The sequence below is a fragment of the Podarcis raffonei genome, chromosome 1 (genome assembly GCF_027172205.1).
Source record: "Podarcis raffonei isolate rPodRaf1 chromosome 1, rPodRaf1.pri, whole genome shotgun sequence".
Classification (NCBI taxonomy): domain Eukaryota; kingdom Metazoa; phylum Chordata; class Lepidosauria; order Squamata; family Lacertidae; genus Podarcis; species Podarcis raffonei.
Window position 1 is genome coordinate 46,007,756 of NC_070602.1, and position 16,326 is coordinate 46,024,081.

The following is a 16,326-nucleotide window of genomic DNA, read 5'->3' on the forward strand; positions in this document are numbered from 1 at the left end:
GGTTAGAAAGTACACAGCACTAAGCTGAAATTCTTTGAAATAAAAAGTAAACTCAGAAGCAGTGGTCCTTTCAACCATACAGGAGGAAGAAAAGGGAAGGGGGAACATGTGAGCCCCATGTGCTGCTTAGGTTTGTGGAGGCTTTCCCAAATCACGCCAAGCCATGGTTTAGCATTACATACCAAGTCAGACCTTTCTTAACTCTGTTCTAGGCCAGGCATAGGCAAACTCGGCCCTCCAGATGTTTTGGGAATACAACTCCCATCATCCACAGCTAACAGGACCAGTGGTCAGGGATTATGGGAATTGTAGTTCCCAAACATCTGGAGGGCTGAGTTTGCCTATGCCTGTTCTAGGCAGTGGTGAAGGTGTGTTCTAACAAACATGGAAAAGTGTGAGGGTAAGTTTATACATCCAAAAGAAAACCCTGGGATATGCCAAGACAACAACGTATGTGGCAAGTAACCACTTAGTCCCACAGGTTCAAGGAATCACAAATACGGAGGCAGATTGCCTTTGAATGCCAGTTGCTGGGAACCAGAAGTGGAGAGAGGGCTGTTGCATGCAGGTCCTGCTCGCTGATCCAGCAAGGCTCTTCTTATGTTCTTACAAAAATGCACAGTATCTCACCATTTTCTTACAGGAACGTGCAAACATGGAGCACAATGAAAATTAGATGAAAGAATGTAAGTACCACTGAAAGAGGTGCAGTCTGCTAGGCCACAAATCCCCATCTACATTATCCCACCATATTGTGCCATATCAATGAAAAACAGTGGACAGATATATTGCGGGAAGTTCCTCACGGTACAGTATGTGCAAATGCAACCCTAATTCCAGTATCAGATGCTAGAAAGGTGAAATCTCACATGGGATGCTGTCCAACTACACCTCTCCTGAAGAAGTATGAATCAATTCTGCCTCGGGCAAGAAATGTACTGGGCAATCTCTGCTCATCACGTTCAAGTCTATGTTTTCATATAGAACATAAGCTGCACAATCCTTTGTTTATCCGTTCATTGCACACACACACACACACACACACACACACACACACACACACACAGCTTGCTCCTCAGCTTTTCTCATTCCTTTGCTCCCTGCTTTGCTTCCTCTCTAGTAAGACACCTTTGAAGTTAGGCAGGAGGGTTTTTTTCATGCCTGAACACCAGCTGCAGTGAGCATTTGGGTGAAAGCAGAAAGCTGAGGGGGCCCCAAGTTATTAGTATGCATTGTTATCTGAGACAGTGACTCTGAAACATGACTACAAACAGTGAATTACCGTTGCTGAATTCTAGCTTCAAGGGGCCCAAATTCTGTGTAAATCTACCAATTGGCCATTGTGTGGCCCCCAACAAAAGACCCACAAAGGAATGGGGCCCTGATAGGAAAAAGTGGCTCACTACAAATCCTCTGTTAAAGAGTCCTTTATGTATTAGTGTCCGCGAATGTGATTCTGATGCATATTGGGGAGTATGTGCGATTCTGATGCATATTGGGGAGTATGTTCACAGGTTATTCTGGGAAACTTGTGGGGGCTGCATATTGCCTCTGAGCCTCCAGTTAGCTAACCATACTATACACTAGATTCAGGTAGGTAGCCGTGTTGGTCTGACGCAGTAGAAATATATATTAAAAAATTTTAAAAAGTCTAGTAGCACCTTAGAGACCAACTAAGTTTGTTCTTGGTATAAGCTTTTGTGGACAATTTTTATATATATATTTCATACTATACACTAGTCTGCTTCCAGTTCATTTCACTTTCACATGCTTTCATTCATAAATCTGTTCCATTCTGTTTCCACATTAATTGGCTTTTTAAAAAAATTTGCATGATAATTGGTGTCAAATAGATACTTTTGAATATATTTTTTTCAAAATTATTATTTATTAAATTACAGATTTCTAAATGCATTTTCCTACAGTTTTAGTGCAGAATAGCATCACAAAATTCAAAGTGTGGAATACTAAGAATAACCAACATTCCAAACTGCATTCTAACAACTACATTCCCAACCTGCACCTTAGTCCAGGAGGTGCAGACTTGATGAGTCTGTATAGTAATTCACAAAGGCTGAATTTCTCAAACTTCCCTTCTGTTAAACACACACACAATAAGGACTTGACTCTGCAGAAAAATGTCATCAGCAAAGCACCATTTCAGAAACAGTTATGCAACTTGGCCACCAGATGGTGGACTTGTACACAAAATAGAAAACCAAAGTCCCACTGATTCTAAAACTTTCCATTATTTCATTCATTCATTTATTTATTTATTAAAAAATGTACTACATACTGTGTGTGTTAGCTAAGGTAGATTGCCAGCATCTGTGGACACATTGATTTTGAATTAGCAGTCATTAACACTTCAACATGCTGCTTGCCCTTCCAGCGTAAACAGAATTTATACGAAAACTGATCTAATGTGCATTTACAGCAGTCTGCTACTGCTAGGAGAAGTCTCTCTGCAGTGGGAAGAAACAACCACCGGATGTTTTGTTGCAAAGGCCAAAAGTTCAGGCTCATTCATAGGCCAACAAAGGCATGAGAACATAAAATGAGCAAGGCAGGTCTTTTGTTTGTTTGTTAGTTTTAAACAGTTGTACGTCTCCTTTCAATGGAAGTATTCCTAGAATATTATTATGAAATTATCAGATCTAGTGAAAGGATACATTTGAGGAAGGGGTGCTCATGCAGCTTGCTCTTTCCTTGTTTATTTCCTGTTCCTATTCTGTAATAATAATTAGCATTGTATATAGTGTTTTTGAGTGCAACGCTACAGAAATAACTTGTGATAGTATTGGCACTGATCTGGTTCAGCAGATGAAACAGCCAGGAGTGTGGACCTCTCAAAACCTGAAGTGCTGGTTTCAACCTTTGAAGTCTTATGCAGCTCAGGATCCCTATGACCTAAAGGGCTGCCTTTCAGCGCAATGCTGATGGTCAACAAATGAGGTTTGAAGACTCTCTCAAGGAAAATCTACAAAAAATGTAGTATAAACACTGACAATTGGGAAACACTGGCCTGTGAATGCTCCAGTTGGAGAGCAGTCTTTACCAAAGGTGTCATGGACTCTGAAGATGCTCAAACTTAAGACAAAATGGAGAAACTTGCTAAGAGGAAGGCATGTTTTGCAAACCTTCACCTTGATCAACTCCTGCCCAGAAACCTATGTCCCCACTATGGAAGGACTCACTGTTAAGACCGTGTTCATGGAAGACAATCTAACTAGGCTACGAGGGATTGCCAAAGAAGAAGAAGACGACCCTGAGATCACCACCTGAGACTCTTATTTATGTGCTACCTCTGAGAGGGGTCCGGATGTTAGCAAAAAAAGAGAACAGGGCCATTTCTGTAGCAGCTCCCTGTCCATGGAATGCTGTCCTCAGAGAGGCCTACCTGATGGGAACTTTGTCACTTTTTTGGCACCACGAAAAGACATTTTGTTTCCCCAGGAATTTGGGCAGCAGCAATGACTGGATGTTTTTACTCTGGTTATGCTTGTGTTTCTTTTGTTCTGTATCACTGCATTCTGTTTTTGCAAATCACTTCAAAACTGTCTGTTGTGGGAAGCAACTTATAAATTTAATAAACTAAACTAAAAAAAGTCTCCACTCTTTTTGTGGGACCATAAATACACTGATCACAAGATGCTGTAGGCAGATGTGGTATAGAAATGATGCGCTTGTGACTGGCAGAATAAGACAGTTTATGTGTTTGCCTGTGCAGACAAAATTCTTGAGATCCATATAAATTACTCGGTTTCCTGAAGGGCTGCCCTCACCCGTATCAGCCTACTTGTGACTACTTGTGACCCCCCCCCGTGAGAGCAAATAGGTGGACAGGCAGAAGTGAGGGGGCTTTTGGGAGGGTGGAGATTGTGGACTTGCGATTCCACAGGCTCCGTCACTTCAGGCCTTTAAGAAAAGGCGGAAATTTACCTGTTCACTGCTGCCTTCCCATGATTTATGAATCAGCCCGGCTGCTATAATTTTGGTTCTATTTTATCTTACATTATGTCTGTGATTTGATGGTTTTACTGGGCTGAGTGCTGTTTTAAGTTAATGAATTTGGGGGTATTGCCATCTATTAATTTTATTGCCAAGGTGTGTTTTTTTATTTAAAAAATGTGGTTATATAGATTGCTGTTCTAAATTTCCTTAGTCTTTATCTGAGATGCCTAGCAGGAAAGCTGTCCCTCTCAAAGTGATTGGATATGGATTTGGTAAATAGATGATAGATAGATGATAGATAGATAGATGATAGATAGATAGATAGATGATAGATAGATGATAGACAGATAGAGAAAGTAAGAAAATTGGTCATTTCTCATTTGACAGCCTCATCTGTACATCTAAGGATCAGGTTATGTTTACATATTCTGTACAGGAACACTACTCTAGGCCATTGTTAGAAGCCATTGGATATTTTCCTCCTTGAGATTCTATGCCTCTACAGCAGCCTTTATCTATCAGCCCACCAATGTTTTCCAGCCTAGAGGGCACCAGGTTGACAAGGGCTGCTCTCAACCACTGCCATGCATTCCTGAGCACCCCCACCCCGTTCATTTTTACTCTCCATGTTTCTTATCCAGAGACATGATAGCACAGCAGGAAGGTTTTGCAAATATGCCTATGTGTTGACGTACATATCTCACTTACAGTTTAGCAACACATCAATCACACATCCATCACAAGCTTGTGCTGATAAAACCCTTTACACTGCAAATCACCATACGTGTGTGTACTTTCGGTAAACACACGCTCACAAAGCTAATTTGAAAGCTATCTGCGCGTTGCAACGCAGCGGTGGGAAATCCTCGTTTCAAATGGTCACAAAGCCATGCATGCTAAATTGAAGTATCGAAAGAATATCCTGGGAGGAAAAGTGTTAGGGAAATGGCAAAGCTTTGCCAAAGCAGATTTCCACCTACAGTGGCTGTACAGTGTACCTTGAGATTGCGAGGGCCTCCGCTGGGAATGTAGTTCCCTTGGGACATCATTAAGTGATCACAATGCCTTCCGCGTCGTTCCGCGCACGAGATGAACTGCCCCCCTTTTCTCCCCCCCCCCCACCTCCAGAAACAGGCTATAGTAATTGTAACTGCTTCACAATTGAAGGAAGATCAAATAGCAGAAAATCTCAAGAGGAATCTCCCTTTCTCTTTAAGGACTTAGCTCATATAGATCACTGGTAAGACTCAAAGGTTTGTCTCCTTACTCTACATCACAGCCACAATTCTTAATCAAAGTGTGTTCTGTTCTTTATCTATATGGCTTATTTATGGACTTAACCTTCTTTGTACAGAGACACATCAGAGTCCAGCATACATAAATTATTTGAACAGCTAGGGCACAATGGAGATGTTAATATTGTTTTCTGCCAGTGCTTCGCATTATCTGATGCCATGCTGCATATATTCACACACAAAGGAACTGGTACACAGTTCTTACTTGGATCCTCACCACCAAGGCAGCATTTGTTAGTTCTAGTTGTGTTGCAGATCTGCAGAAAATTTAAAACCCAGAGCTTCTGTAAATTAGAAATCAGTGCATGCTCAACAATGTGTCAGCGCCCAGTAACGAGGCACGTAAACACTGGAAGGAGATAACTACAAATAAACACAAAAGAGGACAGAACCATCATGACCAGTGCTTTTTTTCCTGGGGGTACGCAGACCCCTAAACATTTGGTGAATCTTTGTACTTTTGTCCATTTAATGTATTTATTTTTCCTGATGTGATTGTCTTGAGTCAAAATGAGAAAACCCCTAAACATTTTTTTTAAAGCACTGATCATGACAAATGGAACAGTACCGGTTTTTATGTTGAACTAATTGACCATTAATGCAGTATCACTGTAGGAGGGCAGTGGGGAGCACCTATCAACCAAATTAGGTTTTGGCCCACGAGGGCTGTTTGCCCTCAATCACACCATTTGTGACATCAGGTATGGGGCAAGTAAAGATGCAGCTGCAAAGGAGCTATTAAAGTGCACTCCTGCTTGTTCCTTGGCAAATGGGGCTTGCTGTCAGTGCCAATCAGCTGCCAGTGTCCACAAGCCCTGTTGGGATCAGCTGAGCTATGGCATTCCTGACCATGAACTCCCTAGTGCAGTCAATCTCTGCTTTTGGCAAGGATCTTAATCTGAGTTTAAAATGCCCTGTAGGGAGTGCAGGAGCTCAGGATCCAGCCTGCGGACCAGATGTTGTTCCTTACCCCTGCTGTAGGATCTTGGCAGGGGGTTTCTATGTGTCCTACTTTACAAAGGGCAGTTTATTGTCAGAAGGATGGTAAAAGGACAGTCCATTGTTTGAATGGGCCCTCTGCTTGAAGCAGTGTTAGAAACTGAGACATGAAAGCTGGGAGCTAAATGGCACCTTAAACCTAGGTTATGGGCGCAACAACGGAATGTCTAGGCATGCTTTTTTATAACAAGAATACAAAGCTGAATATGAATGAACTGCAGCTATAATATTATGTTCATTTTTGACTTGGTCTAGTCCTTCCCCTGCCTGCCCCCCAATATTCTTCTGAAGGTCCCTCCTTGAGTCTTCAGAGAGCAGCTGTAAGTGGGGAGGCAGAAAAAAGGTCCTCCTTTGCTTCTACTCTGCAGTTTTAATTTGAAGTCTTAGGCTCAATACTGTGCCCAGAGCTCAGAAACTGCTTGCGCTAAATTCCCTGTCACAAAATGCCCCTAGAACAATGGGAGTTTCGAACACTGGCTTGAAGGGCTTTCCAGCCCAAGCCTGTTTTAAAGAAAAAGAGCTTAAGAAGGGAAACTAGAAATGGCTTTGATGTGGTCCAAAAACCATTAATTCATGGACAACAGATCTAGCAGACACATTGGCCTGTTGTTCACCGTCTTTTTCACATATGATGATATGTATTTCTGCTCAAATTATATACAACTCTACATGTACATGTAGCTATGAAAACTTTTGACAAATTATAGCAATTCATTGACTCTTCTTTTTTGGTGACGTGTAAGTGGCTATCCACTTACGCTGTGGGTTAAACCACAGAGCCTAGGGCTTGCCAATCAGAAGGTCGGCGGTTCAAATCCCCGCGATGGGTTGAGCTCCTATTGTTCGGTCCCTGCTCCTGCCAACCTAGCAGTTCGAAAGCACGAATTGCAAGTAGATAAATAGGTACCGTTCTGGCGGGAAGGTAATCGGCGTTTCCGTGCGCTGCTCTGGTTCGCCAGAAGCGTCTTAGTCATGCTGGCCACATGACCCGGAAGCTGTACGCCGGCTCCCTCGGCCAATAAAGCGAGATGAGTGCCAACCCAAGTCGTCCGTGACTGGACCTAATGGTCAGGGGTCCCTTTACCTTTTAAGTGGCCATCCTAGATCTTGGGGTAGAATGACAGAGATGAGTCTTTGGGTCAGTTCAGTTGTTTTGCTAAATTCACTGTGAGCTTCAAGCCCCCCATGCTGTGGGGTGCCATCCCAACAGCCAAAGCCAAAAGCAGTGTCTTCAGTGAGGGGTGGTTGGGTGGAGAGATCTTACCCACATGATTAGTACCACTGCCTATTTCATTTAGGGGGCACAGAGACTGCCATACTTATATTACATGGGGAAAGGAAAGAAAACCCATGTATTAGCAAAACTGGTTTATTCTGTGCGTGTGTGAGATTGTTTGGGTCCTACTTGAACTACACAAATGGATTTAAGTGCCACTTAAGAAACAGCTTTAATCTGCTCTATTTGATCAGTAGCTGTAGTAATTTGGAGAGAAATATAATTTTGTTCAAAACCCAATAATTTGATGGTAATAGACTTTTCAATAAGGGGTTTCTGAAAGCCATGTATAAATGCTATGTACGTATATGCTCAGTTAAAATTCATTCATTGCTCCAGTGAAAACAGTCACACTTCTGATGGGCCTAATTGCTTCATTAGTATTCAGTAGATAGAAAGAAATGATCAGTAACAAAAATATTAGAGAGGGGTTTTGTTTTTTTAAAGAATAATCTTCTAGCTTTTAAATTTCATTTTGATTTTTTTGCTGTCCCCGTTACAGCAGTGCACAGGCCTGTGTATAGCTTAGTATGGCAAGCCAGTAGAACAGGGGTATGTGAATCTAACCGTGGGCCAAATGCTAATCCCACTCTGTGCAGTCCATCTTGACACGTGGGCCAGGCCACCCACCTGTCAGATGATATCACCATGGTGTCAGATGACATCACTATGATGTCAGATGAAGTGTCTCCCTTGAATAAAAGCCAGTCTACAAAAGAAAAATGCTCCTCTGCCTGTGTGCTTTGATTGAAGCGTTTTTGGTTTACAAACCAGTTTGAATTTCAGCCGGGCTGCAATTGACAAGTGTACTTTTTCATGGAGTTGCTCCACTCAGGTGCTCAGAAGTTGCACTTGCATCTGGCACTGCAAACTCTGCTTGTGGCCAGGTGCACCCAGCTAACACGAATCACAGTGGGACTTAAAGGGCACCAAATGCAAGCCCCGCTTACAGAGGAGGAATTAGACTTTAAGAAGCCCACATGTTTCTTTGCAGTTGTGGCTTTACCTGCCCTGCAAAGGATGTTGTATGAATGTGGCTGCGGAGGGCAGGGGGGGGCGGCCTTGTGGGTCAGAAGCTCCCCATGCCTGTAGTAGGTCTTCCCAAGCAGTAATGAGACTGAGGCCTGAAAAATATACGTGTGTGTGTGTGCAATTAAAGGAAAGGAGCTTCCACTCTCCTGAAATGGCAGCCCTAACCAAGCATGTATAAAAAGAAATGACAGCCAGCCAGATATTGTAACAGATAAAATAGGTAGAAATGAAAATGAATTTTGATGAATAACTTGGACATGAATTTCCATGTAGGATTTCTGAGGAGATGCTAAGGATATGACCCAGTAAAACTACTCTATACTGAAATTGCTGCCATGTAGCTGGGCAAAATAGGAAGAAGCCACTGGATGTGGAGGAGAGGAGGAGTCAGGAATTCCTTCTCCTTGCTCACCCTAATTGGACACTGCAGGTCTCCCAAGTGTCATGGCTAAAGAGCAGGTATAACCTTTCCCTTAACTGAGGGAGGAAAGAAAACAGGAAGATGGCTCAATGGACTAATTTACCTGTAAGAGCTTCCTCCTTAAAAACCTGAGTCCCTGTTCAAGGTCAAGAGTCCCGGACTTCTGTCTTTTGATTACAGTCACCTCCATTTGATTCCAGGACTGAGGGAGAAAGAACTTTTGGACCCTGAAACAGAAGCCTTTACTGATGTCAGGAAGGGTATATTGTAGTGTGAAACGCATAGCTGATAAGCGCTGTCTGTTTGCTGTGATTGGAACTTCAGCTAACTTGTGCTCCTAACACAAGAGAGTGGCTCAGTTTGGATGCAGCTTGTGCCTCTATCGACAAATATGCACACGAAGAAACAGAAAGCACAGACAAGCAAGTATCATATATAGAATTCAGTCTAATTGTTTGAATAAATTATGCAGTATTTTAAGACGTCATTTTTAAAAATCAATTGGAGCCAATTAAAACAACCACCAAGCTTAAATTTTAAGATTTAAATTCAGTTAACATCCATTGAAATAAATAGGAAAAATAAAGTTGCTCTCCCTATATTGCCCTGCCTAATTCTGCCAACATCAATTGATGTCAGGAGGCCTGTGACCTGCTAGAGAGCCTTCTTAGCAATGCCACTCCCCAACCCATTCCAGCCACTGAATGTTGGCTGGTGCCTACTTTGCCTATTTTTCACCATCAGCCAGTGGCGGTTCTCACTCTCCAGGACTTTGAACAGGCCTTCTGAATAGGTCAGGGGTTATGTGACAGATAGGTTTTTAACTGTAATGTTCTACTGTGTTTCATATTGCTGTTTTCACCAGTTTCTGAAATGCCATCAAAGAGAAATCCAGATGAACCTCCTTTGACAGCAGCATGGTCAAATGTATTTCTCCAGGTGGGTTTTTTGGTTTGTTTGTTTGTTTTTTGTCCTGGACATTAATCACAGCTCAGACAGCACTCTGCAAACTACCCCCACCCCCACAAAGGCTGATTTTAAAGGCTCCGGGGAACTGTGCAGTTCCTCAGCAAATCCACAGAATTCAAGTCAGAGAAATTCCTTGGGAAAGTCTTGAGAGCAAGGAAGCTATGCAATCCCTGAACTTGCTTGATCCTGCTCAGGAAAGCTGCTCAGCGCAACTGGGCTAAAGAATAAGCACACATCCCTTTATATCAGGCTTCCTCAACCTCGGCCCTCCAGATGTTTTTGGCCTACAACTCCCATGATCCCCAGCTAGCAGGACCAGTGGTCAGGGATAATGGGAACTGTAGTCTCAAAATATCTGGAGGGCCGAGTTTGAGGAAGCCTGCTTTATATGCTCTCCAGAAGCCTTTTCAATCTAGATTTTATACTGCCTAGACTTTACACTGAATAAGAACATAAGTACATAAGAACAGCATGCTGGATCAGGCCAGAGGCTCTTCTAGTCTAACACTCTCACATTGACCAAACAAATGCCCAGGAAAGCCCCAAATCATCACCTGAGCATCACAACAGGTCCCTCCCCACCTGCAATTCTCTTCTACTAGTATTCAGAGCCATACTACCTCTGACACAGGAGGGAGAATGTGTTGGTGAAACTGTAATTTTTCAGTTATTTATTCTTGAAGTCCTATTCAGATCAAGGAGGCCGTTCCAGTCAGAGTGGGTTGAAGACTGGTTTGAAGCCATTGCTTAGCCTCATCATAGATGCTTCTACCACCTCTCATTGTATAACATACTAGAGAAACACAGTGTGTGTGTGTGTGTGTGTGCGCACACACACACACAAATATTAAAAGACCCACTATCAAACCATGCCACCTAGAAAGTCCATCTCAACACAGCTGCAGCAGAGCTTCTATAAAAAGCACAAAACTTCCTTCCAGCTGAAATGCAAATATTTGGAGTTGTTTTGAAAGACACTGAAATGTTTTAGGAAATGCTTAAATTGGTTTCCCCCCCCCCTTTTTTTGCTTAGACATATTCAATTTGCTAAAGATGTTTCTGCATCTGTGACATAGCTTGTTTGTTTAATACCCAGCTTGAAAGCCTATGGTTTCTAAGACCATTAGAGGATTCATTTTTCAACAGCCCTTGCTGTAAACCCTTATCCTTGAGGAACTAGTACCCGCAGGACACACAGCTGGAATTACAGTGGTTTGACACCAGCTTTGTCACATGGGAGCCAATTAGATGAACATTTTATGAGAGATGCACCACAGTTCAGCAGGGTCACCAGGGGAGAATTAGGATCAGGAAATACACCCATCTTAAGTCATTAACAGTAATAAGGGAGTTTCTGTGGTCCAAATCAGATTGTTGCATAATCACAGTACACACAGCACAACTATATGTGGTTCCTGCCCCAAAGCACTGTAATCATTTGTTCTTGGGCAGCAAACAGCAATGGCAGTGTGCTTTCTGTTGCATCAGATACCGCCAGTTTATTTCCAGCTTCTTTGACTTTACAGTGTCTGGCATTAAAACACATTTTAAGTAAAAGCATTTGGTTTTTCACCATCTGGCTGAAGTTAAACTCAGCCTGAATACAGCGGTACCTCAGGTTAAGTACTTATTTCGTTCCGGAGGTCCGTACTTAACCTGAAATTGTTCTTAACCTGAAGCACCACTTTAGCTAATGGGGATTCCTGCTGCTGCTGCGCCGCCGGAGCACGATTTCTGTTCTCATCCTGAAGCAAAGTTCTTCACCTGAAGCACTATTTCTGGGTTAGTGGAGTCTGTAACCTGAAGTGTATGTAACCTGAGGTACCACTGTACTAAGCAATGACTAGTTGGCTGCTGGTATACACAAAGGCATATCCTGATTACGTTCTCCTTTCCCCTGAAAAACCTACCAAAACATATCCTATGCCTTGATGACATCGTGCTGTATGTTTCCCTACCTCTGTCCCTTAGCCTTCACACAGCTTGAACCACATCCATGCATTCAAGCCCCACCCAAAGTGGTTGAGGCAACCCAGCCAGAAGGGTGGGGTATACATGATAAAATTATTATTACTCTTACATATGGCAATGTTGGTTTGAAGCAGGAGTGGACCATACTTCTTGTCCACCCTCCACATTGTCACATCAGTGCACTAAGCCTGCCCTCCATTTCTGTAGACATCTTGATCAAGTCACTCACATGTTCTGTTACGCTCACTTAGCTGACATTTTTTAAATAAAGGGTAATAATTAACATATGCAAATAGGCAATGGGCTTGGTTTTCCTACCTACCATGTGAAACAATCCAGAGAGATCCTCCTTTAAAAGTTCTGAGTTTCCTTTTAATACGTATGTTTCCTATGCTGACAGCAATATATCCAGAGAACTTGAACATTATTGCCAATGGGAATTGGTCTATTTGATTTGAGAGTAAAATATTATTAAGTGCTACCTGACTAAAGCTGACACACAGGTCTTTATTCTACATTTTATTTCTTCTCTAAATATTGGGGATAATCTGGCAGAGTCAAGAACTAACTGGTTATCTTTGTTTGCCTGAAGGATCAAAATGGTAGTTTCTATTTCCCCATTCCCCCCAATCCACGTCGTCTGTTTTTGGTTCTCCTTTCCTCCCTCTGACTGAGAGGGAATCATAAACTCAGAAATGAAACACTACCCTTCCCTCTTAATGTTTTAAAAGCTGAGGTAGTGACTTCTTAAATTGTATCACAGCCCACTACTGCCATGGAACAATGGAAATGCTGAATTTTTAATTCACTGTATGCTATGTCTGATCTCTTCTAGGTGTCATAGTAATCCTCAGCTTTTGGTGTGCAGGCCTCAGAGACCTGAAAGTACAGGGGAAGATAAAAGAAATCTCTAATAGGGGGAAAGGGGGATGGGGAAGTCTGAAGGATCAGTATAAATGAATATGACAATGACCAACGCAATCTTCCAACTGAGAAGCAGGTGAAAAGGGAGTATGCAGCATTAAAAATTAAAATTAAAATGTTGATCTGACATATAGAAGCATCCAGTGCTTTTTGTGTGTGATAGTACTCACTGGTACAAAGTACCAGCACCTCTTTCTTTGTGGTCCATAGCAGCCATTTTTTACTGGCACCCACAGCCTTTTCATCAATATTTGAGTACTCTAATTTTTTTTGTCCCCCCCCCCAAGTGCGGGAAACATCCTTTCTTTTTCTTTTTTTCAATAATTTTTATTAACAGGCCAATCAAATCACATTAATTCTAAATCACATTAGTTCCAAATTATACAGCCAAATTTTTAAAATTTTGTTGGGGGTACCCATACTTCGAGCTCCGAAATGGATCCAAACATCACTCTTGCTGCTGCTTTAATTACACAGTTCTGTCCAGATAGTCTCTTTGTTATTTTCCTCATCTTCTTGTTGTTATCATATATTCCTTTCTTTGTGTTCTCTGATAACCTTCACAAGCAGGTTGAAAACAAACATATCCTGTGTGGATTTTACACTCTCCAAGAGCCATATCACATAAAGGACAGACGCCATTTCCACACCTCCGTAAAGAACATTCCCACAGTCTGTCCGTTGATTTCCACAGGCCTGCCAATCTGTATCTCAGGGGGCCCTGCCAGGTCAAATTCACATTCCGATAACCATACATTCACATTCCGATGACCATGGTCCTCCTCCCCCTCGTCCTCCTGTGGGCAGGCCTGTCTTAACGAATCTCCATTTGTAACTGTGTCACAAACATCCTTTCTAAAGAACCTTCACAGTATTTAATGCCCTGAGGCAGATGAGCAAAATCTGCACACTAAGTGCAGTGGTTAATAGTCCCTGGTTAAATAAACTGACTTCATAACCTTTGCAGATATAAAGAAGGACTATCAACACCTTTTCAAACCCGTTTTTTCCGACTGTGGAGGAAGAGCTAAATTATGGGTAGCCTTGGTCATCAATCTTGAATAATACCTGCCTATCTGTACATTGCAGTTATGAATTGTCCAGAAGGGATGATAGGTGAACTTGGGGTGCAGAAGCAAAACCAATATTAATACAGGACTTAGGATTACTGCTAGATGATGCTAGTAAACCTCTGGCTTCTACCTCTGGGGTCTTTGCTTTTATGTTCATTTTTATGTAGTATTTGTAAACCTCCGGCTTCTACCTCTCTGGTCTTTGCTTTTATGTTCATTTTTATGTGGTATTTGTTACTTAATAATAAAAAGGGGGGGATAGACTTGGTTCAAATCTCCATCCAGCCATGAACTCACTGGCTTGGTTGAGATGTAACAATCTCAGGCTGGTACACCCTGAACTATGGCTATGAGACTGAGCTGTGCTCCCTCCCTGGCCCTCCCTTCATGCAGCCAGCTTCCGCTTTCACTTGGAAATCTTGGTCTAATCTGATTTCAAATCCTGCTTTGTAGGCAGCAATTAGACCACCGGTTCCAAGTACAGACACCATTATTTAATGAGCTGGATATCAGCCCCAAAGCCAACAGGCCACTGATTGGCCTTAAGCAAGCTGCAATCATTCAGTCTCAGCCCCTTAGCCATATTCCAAAACAATCATTTTGGCCTGCTAGTGAGACAATTTATGTGAAGTACAGAAAGCATTTAGGGAAAGTATACATAAATATTCATCGTGTTTCCTTCTACACCGGAGTGTGCCGTTGAGAAAGGAAGTCCCATGAATTTTAAGATTACACACTCTAAGGGGTTACATGAGCATCTTGAGCTATTACAATTGATCTTGGATGAGATACCACGGTCTGCTTTCTCATTTCCTTTCTGCCACTATATATAGGAACTCATTAAGTCACCACCATCACAGTCATGTTTTGACTCATGCGCACAGCAGCTCCTCTACATACATTTTATTTGAAGGAGGTGTAATAGGCTGGGGTTAGATTCTAGAAAGAAAGCATACTGTTTGCTTAAGTGAAGGTCAGGGCAAAGACAGCAAGATGGTAAATGGCAGGATTCTATGAATCTCTCCTTCACAAATCCTTCCCTTAGCTACATGGACCACTCTTCTCTACTGCCAGCTAAAGGTGGTCAATCTGTGACCTTCCAGGTGGTGTTGGACTGCAGTTCTCATCAGACCCAGCCACCATTGCCCATGGTCAGAGATGATGGGATTTACAAACGAGGAACGTCAAGTAAGGCTACCAATTTTTTTTAGAAGTCCTGCTTTTAAGTCTTTGACAGCAGCCTAACTCACATAGTGTTTATTATTTATGTTTGTTGGTCACCTCATAATGTAGACAATAGGTGCCAGTGACACCACTTTCCACACAGCCAACCACAGTGTCAACCTATGGGCTCAACAGTGACTTACTCAGATAGGACTTTGAGGTAAATGTCTCAGTAGAATGAGGAGGAGGGTCCCCCAAATGCACAAGGGTTGGCTTATCAAATTTCGAAGTAAGTGGACTAGTAGCGCACATTACACATCTAAAGTTGGAGAAAAGCCCTTTTAAGACCCTTAAGCCCAAAGTCTAAAATTTCCACCCGAAAATATATGGGGAAGAATCACAGTTTCGCCAGTACAAAATGCAGTGCAGCATAACAACTGTGCTGTCGGGAATTATCTTGACGCTATAGAACAATCAGGTTGTGATAGCATTTTTAATGCCAAGAAAATCCTTACTGCAGCTATTCCTAGGAATGCAAAAGACCCGTTTTCAGGAAGCCTGATCCTGCATAAGGATAAGTATAATCAGCTTAGAAATGATTGTCTTCTCTTTCCTTCCTTGTCCTCCTAAGGAACAGTGATGGCTAGCTCCAATGCTTAAATAAAGCCCATGAATATTAAACAAGAAGATAAGCGATCCCTTTTCTTAGCTAAATATACATTAAGTCATCTTGACTTGTGTCTTTCTCACTTGAGCTGATGGGATACATTCTCAAAAGAGATGAATCACTTGCTTTTTTTAACCAAAGGACATTCAGATACAAAGTTTGTCAATATGAATTTCATGCCCCCATACTCTGTATATATGGCTACATCAATGATAGTCAACAAGTGCCCTCCAGATGTTGTTGAACATATAATCCTCCAATAATCCTTGGCCATTGGGCATGCTGCCTGGGACTGATGTCCACTTTGGTTGACCCTGGCCTACATTATGCACTTAGTACAGTGGTGCCCCGCAAGACGAATGCCTCGCAAAACGAAAAACGCGCAAGACGAAAGGGTTTTTCGGTTTTTGCGTCGCTTCGCTAGACGATTTTCCCTATGGGCTTGCTTCGCAAGACGAAACGTCTTGCGAGTTCTTGCGAGTTCGTTTCCTTTTTCTTAAAGCCGCTAAGCCGTTAATAGCCGCTAAGCCGTTAATAGCCGCTAAGCCGCTAATAGCCGCTAAGCCGCTAATAGCCGTGCT

The 16,326-nt window shown here is 42.3% G+C and overlaps 1 protein-coding gene across 7 annotated transcripts in view; it reads right to left on the minus strand.

Annotated features, from left to right (window-relative positions):
- RGS6 (regulator of G protein signaling 6) overlaps window positions 1-16,326 on the minus strand; it is a 213,815-nt gene that overhangs the window by 76,860 nt on the left and 120,629 nt on the right. The gene's annotated exons all lie outside the window — the stretch shown is intronic.